The sequence below is a fragment of the Odocoileus virginianus genome, chromosome 12 (assembly GCF_023699985.2).
Source record: "Odocoileus virginianus isolate 20LAN1187 ecotype Illinois chromosome 12, Ovbor_1.2, whole genome shotgun sequence".
Classification (NCBI taxonomy): domain Eukaryota; kingdom Metazoa; phylum Chordata; class Mammalia; order Artiodactyla; family Cervidae; genus Odocoileus; species Odocoileus virginianus.
In genome coordinates, this window is record NC_069685.1 from 63,535,980 (window position 1) to 63,550,195 (window position 14,216).

At 41.1% G+C, this 14,216-nt stretch overlaps 1 protein-coding gene and 1 non-coding gene across 4 annotated transcripts in view; one reads left to right on the forward strand and one right to left on the reverse strand.

Moving 5' to 3' along the window:
* TTC28 (tetratricopeptide repeat domain 28) overlaps positions 1-14,216 on the reverse strand; it is a 563,147-nt gene that overhangs the window by 349,353 nt on the left and 199,578 nt on the right. The gene's annotated exons all lie outside the window — the stretch shown is intronic.
* On the forward strand, positions 12,063-12,166 carry LOC139037871 (U6 spliceosomal RNA). Its single transcript, XR_011490825.1, has one exon. It is a non-coding gene; the product is annotated as a U6 spliceosomal RNA (small nuclear RNA).

The following is a 14,216-nucleotide window of genomic DNA, read 5'->3' on the forward strand; positions in this document are numbered from 1 at the left end:
GCTAGTATTGATTGTCCCTAACTGAACATGGCCCAAGTTGAGGTCCAGCCAACAGTGAAAGCAGTCCACTGTCTGGCTGTTCTCACTCAGCCACAGAGCTCAACTTGTAGGACTGCTAACTCCGAGTTATCAGTTTGTGGATGCAAGTGTTAAACAAAGTCTACTGTGGCCGCCCAGATCATTTCCTCCTCCCCCCCTTTTTTAATGAAGCCACAAATTCAGTGGAGTCTGGAGATTTAAATTCTAATCATTTTCCCTTTGCCCTTTAACACTGGTGCTCCCAAGGGAAACTTTACTTCCAAGCATTACCATTCTAGGCCCCTGAATCAATAACCCACAGTTCTAAAAGGCAAGAATGCCAAGTAAATGCTGTTCTCTCTCTCCCTCCCCATCCCAATTAAAGAAAATGAAATCTATAAGGCTGTGGAAGAACCTCCAATAGACATACTATCATAATAAAAACCACTTAGAACATCTCGAACCAGACTAAACAAAATGCTGCATTCTACTTGCACACAGCAGCCATGCAATAATCCAGCTGACTACATTTAGGAAGAATGCATAGGTTTCCTCTCAAAAGAGGAAACCTAAATCTGGTTGCCTTTTTTCCCTGCTCCTGATCCAAACCCACCAGAAGCGCCCAGCACTCACCTTGGTCCTGTACACAGGATGAGATCTACCAGCGGACAGCTGGGTCTCTGCATTATCAATACCACTTTGCACAAAGGATGTTGCTGATTGTGCAGCAAACCAATCCAACATTAAGAATAAAAATAATTTTAAATTTCAATTTAATGAACATTTATTATCTTTAATATACCACACATTGAGTTATACACTGGGAACAAAGTAAAGGAAGAATAGCCAGTGCCTAGTTCCAATAATCTTACTAACTAATAAGGCAAAGAGATAAGTGGGCAGACAAAAATCTAACAGAAACTGCTTACAGTTATATAGCCCTTCATAACTTTAAAAAATTTTTGCATTTTTTTATAAAATGTTTGCCTCTTTTGTAGCTCACTAATCCCCACAACAGTCCTGAGGAAGGTAAGACAGTTCTAACTACTCCTCTTTACAGATGAAAGTACAAATTCAAGTAGAGAACTGCTATGAATAAAAGGCAAAAGGAATAACACAGAACAGAGCTAGTGCCAAAGAAACAGCATATTTAATGAAACCACAAATACTGTTGCATCATGATCATGTGAGAGAGCTCAGTCTGGCAGTTAAGAGCTCCAACAACAAAACAGCACTGAAAGAGTGACGACTTAAGTGTTATACCAACCAAAGATGTTTTTTACAGGACAAAGATGTTTTTCACCAGGACCATGTGATGCTCTAATTCTAACTGTACTGAACTGCTACTGACTTGTTTAATGCTGTTCTGAGATTTTAGTCTCTTCAATTACATCACCAAAGCGTCATTTTAAAAATTTGCCACAAATCTATGTATATATTTTAAATGTGCCACAAATATAAAAAGCTGACAGTGACCTAAAAACACAGCGGATAAGCGGTGGTACAAAACAGAGTTTTTGATCTCTCATTCACTGCTCTTTCCACTATAAAATATACCTCTCAGACTGTACAGGGAAGTCCAGGTCACACAAATTTCCCTTTGGAAAAGACTTCTTTAATAATCCAGACGGCTTTCAGTACAGGACTCCTGCATAAATCCCACGTTTCAGGTAGCCTCAAAATTGATCCCTAGGTCCCACGCAGCCCCAGAATTTGAAAACCAGGCTGTAACATCCTTTTCTTTTTTTTTTTTGGATGTATAGTTGATTTATAATATTACGTTAATTTCTATTATATAGCAAAGTGACTCAGTAATACATATATATACATTCTTTTTCATATTCTTCTCCATTACAGTTTATTTATGGCTGTTGTTCCCTGTGCTATACAGTAGGACTATGTTGTTTATCCATTCTAAATGTAATAGTTTGCATCTCAGTTGAGTTCAGTTCAGTTGCTCAGTTGTGTCCGACTCTTTGAGACCCCATGAATCACAGCACATCAGGCCTCCCTGTCCATCACAAACTCCCGGAGTTTACTCAAACTCATGTCCATCGAGTCGGTGATGCCATCCAGCCATCTCATCCTCTGTCGTCCCCTTCTCCTCCTGCCCCCTATCCCTCCCAGCATCAGGGTCTTTTCCAATGAGTCAACTCTTCTCATCAGGTGACCAAAGTACTGGAGTTTCAGCTTCAGCATCAGTCCTTCCAATGAACACCCAGGACTGATAGCCTTTAGGATGGACTGGTTGGATCTCCCTGCAGTCCAAGGGACTCTCAAGAGTCTTCTCCAACACCACAGTTCAAAAGCATCAATTCTTTGGTGCTCAGCTTTCTTCACAGTCCAACTCTCACATCCATACATGACCACTGGAAAAACCATAGCCTTGACCAGACAGACCTTTGTTGGCAAAGTAATGTCTCTGCTTTTCAATATGCTATATAGGTTGGTCATAACTTTCCTCCCAAGGAATAAGCGTCTTTTAATTTCATGGCTGCAGTTACCACCCGCAGTGATTTTGGAGTCGAAAAAAATGAAGTCTGACACTGTTTCCACTGTTTCCCCATCTATTTCCCATGAGGTGATGGGACCAGATGCCATGATCTTAGTTTTCTGAATGTTGAGCTTTAAGCCAAATTTTTTACTCTCCTCTTTCACTTTCATCAAGAGGCTTTTTAGTTCCTCTTCACTCTCAGCCATAAGGGTGGTGTCATCCGCTTATCTGAGGTTATTGATATTTCTTCCGGCAAGCTTGATTCCAGCTTGTGCTTCTTCCAGCCCAGCGTTTCTCAGGATGTACTCTGCATATAAGTTAAATAAGCAGGGTGACAATATACAGCCTTGACCTACTCCTTTTCCTATTTGGAACCAGTCTGTTGTTCCATGACCAGTTCTAACTGTTGCTTCCTGACTGCATACAGGTTTCTCAAGAGGCAGGTCAGGTGGTCTGGTATTCCCATCTCTTTCAGAATTTTCCAGTTTATTGTGATCCACACAGTCAAAGGCTTTGGCAAAATCAATATAGCAGAAATAGATGTTTTTCTAGAACTCTCTTGCTTTTTCAATGATCCAGCAGATATTGGCAATTTGATCTCTGGTTCCTCTGCCTTATCTAAAACCAGCTTCAACATCTGGAAGTTCGTGGTTCACATATTGCTGAAGCCTGGCTTGGAGAATTTTGAGCATTACTTTACTAGAGTGAGAGATGAGTGCAATTGTGCGGTAGTTTGAGCATTCTTTGGGATTGCCTTTCTTAGGGATTGGAATGAAAACTGACCTTTTCCAGTCCCGTGGCCACTGCTGAGTTCTCCAAATTTGCTGGCATATTGAGTGCAGCACTTTCACAGCATCATCTTTCAGGATTTGAAATAGCTCAACTGGAATTCCATCACATCCACTAGCTTTGTTCGTAGTGATGCTTTCTAAGGCCCACTTGACTTCACATTCCAGGATGTCTGACTCTAGGGGAGTGATCACACCATTGTGATTATCTGGGTCATGAAGGTCTTTTTTGTATGGTTCTTCTGTGTATTCCTGCCACCTCTTCTTAATATCTTCTGCTTCTCTTAGTTTCTTACCATTTCTGTTCTTTATTGTGCTCATCTTTGCATGAAATGTTCCCTTGGTGTCTCCAGTTTTCTTGAAGAGATCTCTAGTCTTTCCCATTCTGTTGTTTTCCTCTATTTCTTTGCATTGATCACTGAGGAAGGCTTTCTTCTCTCTCCTTGCTATTCTTTGGAAGTCTACATTCAAATGGGAATATCTTGCCTTTTCTCCTTTGCTTTTTGCTTCTCTTCTTCTCACAGCTATTTTTAACGCCTCCTCAGACAACCATTTTGCCTTATTGCATTTCTTTTCCATGGGGATGGTCTTGATCCCTGTCTCCTGTACAATGTCATGAACCTCCGTCCATAGTTCATCAGGCACTCTGTCTATCAGATCTAGTCCCTTAAATCTATTTCCCACTTCCACTGTATAGTCATAAGGGATTTGATTTAGGTCATACCTGAATAGTCTAGTGGTTTTCCCTACTTTCTTCAATCTAAGTCTGAATTTGGCAATAAGGAGTTCATGATCTGAGCCACAGTCAGCTCCCTGTCTTGTTTTTGCTGACTGTATAGAGCTTCTCCATTTTGGCTGCAAAAAATATAATCAATCTGATTTTGGTGTTGACCATCTGGTGATGTCAATGTGTAGAGTCTTCTCTTGTGTTGTTGGAAGAGGGTATTATGACCAGTGCGTTCTCTTGGCAAAACTCTTAGCTTTTGCCCTGCTTCATTCCGTACTCCAAGGCCAAATTTCCCTGTTATTCCAGGTGTTTCTTGACTTCCTACTTTTGCATTCCAGTCCCCTATAATGAAAAGGACATCTTTTTTGGGTGTTAGTTCTAAAAGGTCTTGTAGGTCTTCACAGAACCGTTCAACTTCAGCTTCTTCAGCGTTACTGGTTGGGGCATAGGCTTGGATTACCGTGATATTGAATGGTTTGCCTTGAAAACGAACAGAGATCATTCTGTCATTTTTGAGATTGCATCCAAGTACTGCATTTCAGACTCTTTTGTTGACCATGATGGCTACTCCATTTCTTCTAAGGGATTCCTGCCCACAGTAATAGATATAATGGTCATCTGAGTTAAATTCACCCATTCCAGTCCATTTTAGTTTGCTGATTCCTAGACTGTCAACATTCACTTTTGCCATCTCCTGTTTGACCACTTCCAATTTGCCTTGACTCATGGACCTAACACTCCAGGTTCCTATGCAACATTGCTCTTTACAGCATCGGACCTTGCTTCTATCACCAGTCACATCCACAACTGGGTATGGTTTTTGCTTTGGCTCCATCCCTTCATTCTTTCTGGAGTTATTTCTCCACTGATCTCCAGTAGCATATTTGGCACCTACCGACCTGGGGAGTTCCTCTTTCAGTATCCTATCATTTTGCCTTTTTATACTGTTCATGGGGTTCTCAAGGCAAGAATACTGAAGTGGTTTGCCATTTCCTTCTCCAGTGGACCACATTCTGTCAGACCTCTCCTGCGACGGACCGCGCAGAAGCGCGCCGGCTGCGAGGGACCGCGCAGAAGCATGGCCGTGAGGAGCTACCCCTAGCCCAATGTCAGGGGTAGCGACCGAGAGCGCCAGGCTGCGACAGCACAGGAGCAGCGGCCGAGAGGAGCTTCCCCACCTCCGAGGTCAGGGGCGGCGGCCAAGAGGAGCTTCCCCACCTCCGAGGTCAGGGGCGGCGGCCGAGAGGAGCTTCCCCACCTCCGAGGTCAGGGGCAGCGGCCGAGAAGAGCTTCCCCAGGTCCGAGGACAGGGGCAGCGGCCTAGAGGAGCTACCACACGCCCTACCTAGGTCAGGGGCGGCGGCCGAGAGGAGCAACGCCACCTCCAAGGAGTGGCTGCTGTGGGGCGCAAGAGGGCTGAGAGGAGCTACTCCACGTTCAAGGTCAGGAGGGGCGGCTGTGAGAAGATACCCCTCGTCCAAGGTAAGGAGCAGTGGCTGTGCTTTACTGGAGCAGCTGTGAAGAGACACCCCACGTCCGAGGTAAGAGAAACCCAAGTAAGACGGTAGGTGTTGCGAGAGGGCATCAGAGGGCAGACACACTAATACCATAATCATAGAAAACTAGACAATCTGATCACAGGACCACAGCCTTGTCTAACTCAGTAAAACTAAGCCATGCCGTTTGGGGCCACCCAAGTCTGCATCTACTAACCTCAAATTCCCGATTCTTCCCTCCTCTTCTCCCCTCTCCCATTGGCAACCACAAGTCTGTTCTGTATGCCTATAAGTCTGTTTCTGTTTTGTAGACAGGTTCATTTGTGCCATAGTTTAAATTCCACATATAAGTTATATCATATGGTATTTGTCTTTCTCTGTCTGACTTATCTCACATAGTATAATCATCTCTTCTTCCACCCATGGTGCTGCAAATGACATTATTTCATTCTATTTTTATGGCTGAGTAATATTCCATTGTGTATTATGCACCATATCTTCTTCATCCATTCATCTATTGATAGATATTTAGGTTGTTTCCCTGTCCTGGTTATTGTGAATAGTGCTGCTATGAACACAGGGGTGTATGTATCTTTTTAAATTATAGTTTTATTTGGATATATCAGGTCTTAACATCTTAAAGGCACCTAGACCAGGCTGGACACCCTGCAAGCCCAGTTCAGACCCAGCTGCCCCAAGACTAAATGGCTCCAGAAACATAAGTACTGTCAGGAACAGTGTAAATCCTGTCAGGCCAGAACACGGGCCCCCAACCAATTCCAAACCAAAGAGGATCTGGTAAGTATGTAAAATAGCCACCTGAGAACTATGGAGCCAAATGGGTACAGTGGACCCATGTGAGTGCTCAGAAGAGATGGTGAAACAAGGTAAAAAGAGAGAAAAATGGGGGAGGGAGAAGTAAAATGTGGGAACAAGAACCCTAAGTGTGGGCATAAACAAGGGATGGATGTTATGAATGCACTCCCCCTTCAGTCAGCCTCTCATAGTTTGGACCCTTGGCCACGATGAGGGTGGTTCTAGTGTGTAAAGCATGTCTCCTCCCTAAACACCATGGCCCATAAACACAAGCCAAGTGTATCTGGGGCTCAACCAAAGAAATGTTGCTTTGTTCTAACATTGGAGGGAAAATCTGCTGTATTAACACTATTAATCTCTAACATGAAATTTTTAGAGAGATTTTTTTTCAAGGTAATTTTCATTATTCCATTTTTCACTTTAGGTCTTGACCCTGGAACCTACTACCCAGGTAATACGTAGGTGGGTAGCTTCAGAATACTTTTCTCAGGGCAAACATGATTTCCCTACCACCTGAGTATCTCCAGCTTTTTGCTATTATTCTGGCTTCTAATTTCTAGTTTAGTATTTCTATATCCTTCTTCCAACCCCAATCTAGAAAAATGGGACTCCAATAGCTGGTTCAAATAGAATGTGATTTTTAAAGCTTAAATATGGACTAAAGAAACCAAAACAGTTTTTATTATTTCTAACTTTAGTTATTCGGCAATGAAAATTCATTGCATTGCTGATGATCCTAATATACGATGCACTTCAACTCTACCAGACTTTTTCATTTTCCAGCCAACTGTCTCCTGTCAGCCTTTGTTTGAAATTTCTTAACTCCTGGGGATTTCTGCCAAACTCTTAATACCATGAACTCTGCATTGTCTCTATAAAATTTAAATCCCAGGCTGGCTTCCCCAGTCACCTAGCTCATTTCTGAGCTCTTTCCACTACAAGCTGTATATAATCTGAGAAGAGAAACTAATTTTATTATCACTGTGAAACATAATTAGGGAGGTAAATTTCTCATAATCACACAAGTTAATAAATTTATCTTAAATACTATCAGTTAAAAGATAAGGTTTTTATTCTTTGATGCTTTGTATTATCAGTCACTCTACTTAAACCTTCAAGGTACTCAGCCCCTTGTCTCGCCATGCCTGGCCCCACACCAGGAGTCATCCTCATCTACCACCAAAAGCTGACTTTATAAGACATTATTCTTCAATAGCCACTTTGAAGACAAGCTCTTATTATAATAGTAGAAGCATGTGCACTCATAATAAATAGAAAACACAGATGAGGAAAGTGTTTCTAAATAAACATTTCACATTTCCAGCATTCAGAGATTAGACCTTTCAACATGTTGATTTATGGCCTGGTAGGTCTTTCCAAAGAGAATCATCTCTGTTCATTTCCAAGGAAAACCATTCAATATCACAGCAATTTAAGTCTATGCCCTGACCACTAATGCCAAAAAAAGCTGAAGTTGAACGGTTCTATGAAGACCTACAAGACCTTATAGAACTAACCCTCCAAAAAGATGTCCATTTCATCACAGGGGACTAGAATGCAAAAAGAGAAAGTCAAGAGATACCTGGAGTAACAGGCAAGTTTGGCCTTGGAGTACAGAATAAAGCAGGACAAAAGCTCACAGAGTTTTGCCAAGAGAACACACTGGTCACAGCAAATGCCCAGTTCTAACAACACAAGAGATGACTCTACACATGGACATCATCAGATGGTCAATACCGAAATCAGACTGATTATATTCTTTGCAGCCAAAGATGGGAAAGCTCTATACAGTCAGAAAAAAACAAGATCGGGAGCTGACTGTGACTCAGATCATGAACTCCTTATTGCCTTAATTCAGACTTAAACTGAAGAAAGTAGGGAAAACCACTAGACCATTCAGGTATGACCTAAATCAAATCCCTTATGATTATACAGTGGAAGTGACAAATAGATACAAGGGATTAGATCTGACAGACAGAGTACCTGAAGAACTATGGACGGAGATTCATGAAATTGTACAGGAGGCAATGATCAAGACCATCCCCAAGGAAAAGAAAGGCAAAATGGTTGTCTGAGGAGGCCTTACAAATAACTGAGAAAAGAAGAGAAGCTAAAGTCAAAGGAGAAAAGGAAAGATATACCCATTTGAATGCAGAGTTCCAACAATAGCAAGGAGAGATAAGAAAGCCTTCCTCAGTGATCAATGCAAAGAAATAGAGGAAAACAATAGAATGGGGAAGACTAGAGATCTCTTCAAGAAAACTGGAGACACCAAAGGAATATTTCATGCAAAGATGAGCACAATAAAGAACAGAAATGGTAAGAAACTAAGAGAAGCAGAAGATATTAAGAAGAGGTGGCAAGAATACACAGAAGAACTATACAAAAAAGATCTTCATGACCCATATAATCACAATCGTGTGATCACTCACCTAGAGGCAGACATACTGGAATGTGAAGTCAAGTGGACCTTAGGAAGCATCACTACAAACAAAGCTAGTGGAGGTGATGGAATTCCAGTTGAGCTATTTCAAATCCTATAAGATGATGCTATAAAAGTGCTGCACTCAATATGCAAGCAAATTTGGAAAACTCAGCAGTGGCCACAGGACTAGAAAATGTCAGTTTTCATACCAATCCCAAAGAAAGGCAATGCCAGAGAATGCTCAAACTACTGCACAATTGCACTCATCTCACACGCTAGCAAAGTAATGCTCAAAAATCTTCAAGCTAGGCTTCAACAGTACATGAACTGAGAACTTCCAGATGTTCAAGCTGGATTTAGAAAAAGCGGAGGAACCAGAGATCAAATTGCCAGCATCCAATGGATTACAGAAAAAGCAAGAGAGTTCCAGAAAAACACCTACTTCTGTTTTATTGACTATGCCAGAGCCTTTTACTGCATGGATCACAACAAACTTTGCAAAATTCTAAAGAGATGGGGTTACTAGACCACCTAACCTGACTCCTGAGAAACCTGTATGCAGGTCAAGAAGCAACAGTTAGAACTGGACATGCAACAGTGAGCTGGTTCCAAAGTGGGAAAGGAGTACATCAAGGCTGTATATTGTCACCTTGCTTATTTAACTTATATGCAGAGTACCTGATGCAAAATGCTGGGCTTGATAAATCACAAGCTGGAATAATATTGCTGGGAGAAATATCAATAACCTCAGATATGCAGATGACACCACCCTTATGGCAGAAAAGCAAAGAAGAACTAAAGACCTCTTGATGAAAGTGAAAGAGGAGAGTGAAAAAGTTGGCTTAAAATTCAACATTCAAAAAACTAAGATCATGGCATTCAGTTTCATCACTTCATGGCAAACAGATGGGGAAACAATGAAAACAGTGACAGACTTTTTTTTCTTGGGCTCCAAAATCGCTGCAGATGGTGAGTGCAGGCATGAAATTAAAAGACGCTTGCTCCTTGGAAGATAAGCTATGATCAACCTAGCCAGCAGGTTCAAAAGCAGAGACATTACTTTGCCAACAAAGGTCCGTCTAGTCAAAGCTATGGTTTTTCCAGTAGTCATGTATGGATGTGAGAGTTGGACTATAAAGGAAGCTGAGCACTAAAGAATTAACGCTTTTGAACTGTGGTGTTGGAGAAGACTCTTGAGAGTCCCTTGGACTTCAAGGAGATCCAACCAGTCAATCCTCAAGGAAATCAGTCCTGAATATTCACTGGAAGGACAGATGCTGAAGCTGAAACTCCAATACTTTGTCCACCTAATAAGACGAACTGACTCACTGGGAAAGACCCTGATGCTGGGAAAGATTGAAGGGAGGAGATAACAGAGGACAAGACAGTTGGATGGCATCACTGACTTGGGACATGAGTTTGAGCAAGCTCCGGGAGTTGGTAATAGACAGAGGAGCCTGGCATGCTGCAGTCCATGGGGTCGCAAAGAGACAGACATGACTAAGCAAGTGAATTGAGCTGAGGTCTTTGCCCTTGTCCCATATACACATATTCACACACATTTTCACCAAAATAACATTATATTCTACACATTCTTCTGCATCCTATTTTTGAAAGCCTTTGCTTTTCCATTTCAATAAGTTTTCATCTTATGTAATACCTAAGCCAAATTCAGATATCCCAGGTGACCTGAGGTGGTCTGTTTAAGTTACTGTCAAATCTAGAATCATCACAACAAATTTTAAGTTATTTCTTCCAAGCCTGCTATGACCTGCCTTCTTCCCTTTGCAGATCTGCACAGCTCAAGTTCTTCATTCAATATCTCCAAAGTGTCCCAACTCTAATCCCAACTTGTGTACAGCTGTATACAGTAGTAACAGCAGCAATACTACCACCTTGCACTTGGAAACATTTCCTTATCATACACACAAAAAACTTAATGCAATGCAAAATCTTTTGAGTTAGTAAGCACCTTATCTCCAGTCTGGAAAAAAAACAGAAATTTCACGTTAGAGGCCATATTATCCAGACCGATCAAGAAGATCTAAATGAATCTGTGACCTAATACATAAATATTGGCTAAAATACTTAGGATAGACCAGATGGTAACAGCAGTAATGCCAACTCCTCAGGCCACTTATTTATATGCTTCTAGTATTATTCTTTCAGCCTTCTATATTCTAAACAAGTGTGTATACATAAGAAATCCAACAAGATCTAATTTTATTTTTCAAGTCTTAGACTCTGAAACATTTTTAAAAATACAAATACATATTCATTGAACACTGAAAAGGCATTAAGTTTTATTCTTATTTTAGGTAAATGTTTCAGCTTCCTTAATTCTCATTTATATTTGGGTTGAAAGAGAAGACAGGAGTAGTAAGGGCAGGAAAAGGGGGGATCAGGGAGGTGTGATAAGAAAGATAACACAGGATACTTTACAGTTTAAAAATGAAGCAGAAAGAAATGTTGCTAGAGGGCCAGAAAGAAAGGGAAACAAAAGGAAAACTCAAAGGCCTATTATAGCCAGTCAAGAAACCAATGAGAGAGACGGAAATATATAATGGCTGAACTGGCCTTTCCATTAGAGGTACCTCCACAGATTAGCAGTAACAGGGTTCCTGTTCACTAAGTGATTATCCAAGACCGAAATAAAATCCAAAGCTTTTAAACATGCTTAAAAGAAATTCAGGGAAGTCAGATTCAGAAACATCTGTATTCCTTCATTCATTCCCAAGTGTTTGCTGAAAGCACTATGTTGAGCAATACACATGCACATATCACACATCCCTTATGTTAAGATAATTATTCTCAGATTAATGTTGTCTCTGATATGTCTGATATGTTGTCTGATATGTCATTAGCATATCAACAGGATTTTTAAATCATAAAATGTTCTTACGAGGAACAAGAAAGGGAGAGGGAGGATAAGAAAAAGGAGGGAGGAGGAGGAAGAATATGAGCAAGAGGAAGAACAGGAAGAAGAATCAAATAATACTCTCAATGGGCTAAAGTCTCCAAATGAAGTTCAAAGCCATCCATTATCAAATTAAACCATTAGACTCACAGCTGAACATAGACACAATCAACTAATTTAGAGATCCATGATGCCAAACCTAAATGTCAACTTGATGAAGAAGATCTATGCATTTAATTCACAGCTGCTATATTTCAGACACAAGATTTTTTAATTGACACGCTCTCCCTTTTTTTTTTTAAAGCTAAAATCAGGATCTTCCATCATCTGCTTACTGGTCAAGTTCCCCTATTCTTAGTTCAAATTTAAAATCTGACTTCAGTGCTCGCTTTGGCAGCACATATACTAAAGTTGGAACGATACAGAGATTAACATGGCCCCTGCGCAAGGATGACACTCAAATTCGTGAAGCATTCCATATTTTTAGCTGTTCTTCCACAAACTTCCACCAAAATGGAAATTTGGTTGATGGAAAATAAACTGTTTCTTAAAAAAAATAAATAAATAAAATAAAATCTGACTTCAGAACTAATTTTACTTAAATATGGGATCCCAAAGAGTATGTCTATCTGTAAAGGCAGGTGCACTGGAGACTATAGTTCTCCGTTTAACTCTTGAAATGGTAAGACGGGCAAACACAATACTACCACTTTATGCAAGCTTGTCAGAGGAAGCACTGGCATGGCAGGCTTAGAGAACATCTGTTTCCAGTAGCAGCAATAGATGGAAGGAGAAAAATAAGTTCCCGGTGTCTGCACTGAATAATGCCTAACGCAGTGACAGAAAACACAGGGCTCACAAACATTGTCATTTTTAAAGCATAGAAAATCAGTTCCTTAAAAATCCTGTGGTGGCACATACAAAAATAAGAGCTATTAATTCTTCCCTTTACCTGAAATTACCCCAGAGTGTTAGTTAAGTAACTCACTCTCTAATTCATTCTGATCATCACGTGTTGTTAGTTTGTGGTCTTTGATAATGTGTTGAAAGCTCTGCTTTCGGCTACAGCGCCTTAGAAGTTTTGGCGCTACTTCTCTGCAGGCCTGTCTGTGTTTTTTTTGTTTTTTCATCTTAAAGCACAGAACTGTACAAACTGTGCAGGACACCTGTGTCAGACAGATCCAGGTTCGAATCCCAGATCACCAGTTACTAATTTTGTGGTCGTCAGCAAGTTACTGACTTTGTCTTAGACTCAGTCTCCTCTCCTGCTCTAAAACCTTCCTGCAGTATTGTTAGGATGTGAAGGAGGTAATGATGTCAGCACTGTGCCTAACTCACAAGAGGCTCGCAATAATAATAATATTAGTATTAACATCGACAACTTTTCTCCAGGTGGTCTATGCTTCTGTTTTATTTCCATCTGCGAAATTGGAAAACAATTTCAAAAGTTTTATATCAAATTATGCTCTTACAACCAAGATTTTCAGATTTTCTTTTAATTATAAGTCTATCCTATGGTTACAGGCTAGTAAGAAACCAATACAAATTCTATACAGTCTCCCAGTCTCCAGAAGGCAATTGGACCTACGAAGCAGGCAAACATTACAGAGACTGTGCTTGTATATCCTTTAACTCTACACCAGTCTGTTCACAAAGCAAACCAAGAGGCAGACGCAAACCTCACTGACAGGCTCTTGCCAGACTCACTGGAAGAACATGGGACACCATTGCTGATTTTTGCTACCACCAGTCTCCTATTGTTACTGGGGCTAGATCCCTAACATGACTACTACAAGGCTAACACGTGGACGAAAACTGGCCCAAAACACATTGTTTTAGCCACAGACTATTAGATTATGAACAAAGACGCTACCTCCCTATAATATTAGAGACTGTTGTTACTTAGAGATACGGTGGCTCAGATGGTAAAGAATCTGCCTGCAATGCAGGAGAACTGGGTTGGATCCCTGGGTTGGGAAGATCCCATGGAGAAGGAAATGGCAACCTATTTCAATATTTTGGCCTGTAGAATCCCATGGACAGCTTTTCCGGTAAGCAGCCTGAGCTGACCCCTAAAAATGGTGCACTATTCACTCGACCCAGAAAACCCCACAAAATCATGCAAATCAAGAGGTTCAAATCTTCGTGTTTACTTTAAGAATACTCATGAAACTGCCCAGGCCATTAAGGGATGCATATCCAAAAAGCCACCAAGTATCTGAAGGATGTCACTTTAAAGAAGCAACGAGTGCCACTCCGTCGTTACAACGGTGGAGTTGGTAGGTGTGCACAGGCCAAACAGTGGGGCTGGACACAGGGTCGGTGTCCCAAAAAGAGTGCTGAATTTTTACTACACATGCTAAAAATGCAGAGAGTAATGCTGAACTTAAGGGCTTAGATGTAGATTCTCTGGTCATTGAGCACATCCAAGTGAACAAAGCCCCCAAGATGCAGCGCAGGACTTACAGAGCTCACGGTCAGATCAACCCCTACATGAGCTCTCCCTGCCACATTGAGATGATCCTTACTGAAAAA